This window comes from Centroberyx affinis, unplaced genomic scaffold (assembly GCF_046629955.1).
Source record: "Centroberyx affinis isolate AG114_WGS23_722 - 3 ecotype Tasmania unplaced genomic scaffold, CSIRO-AGI_Caff_v1 ptg006698l_1, whole genome shotgun sequence".
NCBI classification, from domain to species: Eukaryota; Metazoa; Chordata; class Actinopteri; order Beryciformes; family Berycidae; genus Centroberyx; species Centroberyx affinis.
In genome coordinates, this window is record NW_027283399.1 from 1 (window position 1) to 2,994 (window position 2,994).

At 40.0% G+C, this 2,994-nt stretch overlaps 1 long non-coding RNA gene across 1 annotated transcript; it reads left to right on the forward strand.

The window, feature by feature from the left end:
* The first annotated feature begins 240 nt into the window (after positions 1 to 240).
* LOC139638961 (uncharacterized) lies at positions 241 to 1,912 on the forward strand. Its single transcript, XR_011694838.1, has 3 exons — positions 241 to 340; positions 1,463 to 1,565; positions 1,782 to 1,912. It is a non-coding gene; the product is annotated as an uncharacterized lncRNA (long non-coding RNA).
* The last annotated feature ends 1,082 nt before the right edge of the window (positions 1,913 to 2,994 follow it).

Consider the following 2,994-nt stretch of genomic DNA (forward strand, 5'->3'; position numbering starts at 1 on the left):
CACAGCAAATTCAAAAGTGTTAAATTTCCAGTGTTGGTGTTGTATGTTAAAAATACAGTGTTAATTCAACACTTGCTTAGTTTAATTCAACTATTTGAGAGTTGATTCCTCAAAAGAGTTGGTGTTAATCCAGGGAGTTAAATCCAAATAACACTGTTGAGTGTTCATTTTAAAATCAACACTCAACAGTGTTACTCCCAGAATCCCAACGGACCTGTGACGTGTTTGTCTGAAGAGCGGGACGACTCCGAGTCAGGTCAGGTCAGACTGGAGCGGCATCGGCAGAGGACGTTTGAGGGCGACTTTCTTTTCACCTGCAGACTTCACGGAGTATCTTCCTGTAAGTAAACGAACGGCGCCCTGTCCATTTAATAATACTTTGTATGCAGTATTTTGACGTTATATGTGCCGAACGCAGAGACTGTAAAAAAACGTCTTGTCTAAGTCCCATGTGGGTTAGCCAGACTGTAAAGTGGTTAGCATGGTGATTGTTGGATGATATTTTTTCAAGGGTGCATTAATCAATTTGCTTAATGTAAGTATAGGCTACACGTTCGGATAACACGGTGTATGATGTTAATTAAACATTTTTTAGTTAGCTAAAGTCAGAGCGCCGCTCTGGCTAAAGTTAGCTAAAATGACGTAGCACAAGGCCCAGGTTAACGATTTCTGTCGGAAAAAATGCCATGTGCGCGTGCGGTAATTAATTGGTCTTGTCTCGATGAAAATGCCAGGCGATAGAGAGCCGGGGCTGGGCCGAGTGGTTGGGCTCCTGCCTGCCCAGACTGCTGCTAATGCTAAAAGTCAGGCTAGCTTTGTTAGCCGGGTAAATTAGCACGTGGCTGCTGTAACGTTATGCTTCCTGGAGAAACAGACACCAGACCACCTGGCCTGCCACACGGCGCTCTGCTCTTACGAGCATGAGTAGTTTATGTAATTATTTCATTTTATCAATTTATTTCTAACTTTTGGGAAAAGTTTATATAGTTATATACAGTTTTAGATTCTCAATCTAGCCGCAGCTAATATTTATACCGGAGTCACACACACACCCCTCAGCTGCTGCTATGATAGTAAGTGTCTGAAATATCTGAGTTTTTTCTGTAATTTAAGTTGATGTAACAGTGTTTTAACGTTAGCTATCTATGCATGTGAACAGTAGCGTTGCTGTGGTGTTTATTGACGTTAATTTGCCAACCTAACAGAGAAGAGTTGATCATGTATCTTTGTGTTTATGGATAAGTGTTGGTGTTAGCAGGAGAAGTAGGCAGTCATGACGGCAGGCAGGCTCAACTGCCTCTGTTGTCCAGGTAGAGACGAGGTTGCATAGTGAGTAACGTTTCAAAGAATATACTCGGTTGAACTCAAGGCGAGAAAAAATCTTAATGTCTCTCCACATCCATGGTCAACATATTGAAAATGATGACGTAGTGCGTGTGTCTCTTCTTCTTTTTTTCTGTAGTTCGTCATGTTGGTGAAGGTGAAATTTGGAGAGACTCAGAAGTATGTCAAAGTGGCTGAGACTGGAGATGGCTATGATGACTTCAACACATTTCTTCAGAAAGGTTGGCATCGTTTTTAATTGAGCAGAGAAATTGAGTAATTGCAATAATATCTACTGAAATGATGTGATATGTAAATGTCTCATATTATGGAGTGGTGTTTATGATAGCTAATGGTAATACCCTGTGTGTCCTTGACCCAAAATGTTAGGAAAAACAAGTATAGCAAATTTCTTATTGTAATTTTTCCATTGCTCTGAGTTAATTTTTTTTTATCAGTCATTCAAAAGCTAGATCTTCCACTTGAGACTGAGCTGCACTTGACAGATGGAACAGGGACAGAAATCGATGAAGATGTGTTTGAGGAGCTTTTGCAAGCAGGGAACCTTATTGTTAGGGTGGAAACTGAGAAGTCAACAGGTGAGACTCAGACTTGTGAGGCCAGGAGTGGATCATCAATATTAAAGAGATTTGTGTGGAGTACTCATTCTTTTTTCATTGTGTATACATTTTTTTACTCTTTACAGTTTTGCTTCATGATGATCTTTCATATACTTCGTTCGTCTAAACCCACTCAGGTGGGTTTGGTTAATTTCTTCTTTCTTCTCTTTAAAATTATATGATGTGAATATGTCAGACATTTTCTTCTGTTTTTCCCCTAGGCTGGGACAGTGACTTATCAAGCATTCTGCTGTTGGTTCACCTGCTGCCGCCCACGTCCAAAGGCCACAAAAAGAGTCCAAAAATCAGCGCAAGCCAAGCCGAAGACCATGTTGTTCGATATTTGCAGGTAAGTAAATAGAAATGTAACCATGCAGAGCTGTTTGACTAATCTTGTGATTGTTTCTAGGTTAACAATTATCAATTTACAAAAACGCTGTGGTATGCCATCTCCATTTTGGAAAGGCTGCAGATAACATGATTAACCAATCAACATTTCCTTTAACAGATAACAATAACTGACCAATTAATTAAAAAACAACTCCCAATGCATAATTACATAATTATGCAAATAATTATTATAAAATTCCACTTGTGCCTTTAGTCATATTTCACAGTTTATTTCATGATTTTCTCATAATTCTTATTTACATTTTGTTCAAGAGTGGAGCCAGTGTGGAAATCTTCCTTGCTGGTGTGGCACCAGGTCAGCCCTTCCTGCTGTGTGTGGGTCAAAAGAAGAACAGCATCCAACATTACTACATCATCATTGACCACAAGGCCATACCATGCAAGGCGCAGACATCTTTGTCAGCTTTTGATGAGCTGTTCAAAGCACACTTCATCTTCAGTCTCAACTACCACGAATCCCTCCTCAACTTCTATACATTCATCCAAACCACAGTTTTTAACATTGACGTGGGAAGTGCCAAGGAAAGTCCCAGAGTCAAGGAGCTCAGAGCAAGATTTTTGCACGACGCTTGAGGTGATAAATATCCCTGGATGCAAATATGTTTCTTTGTTACGTCTGTAAAGCACACCACAAAAGTTC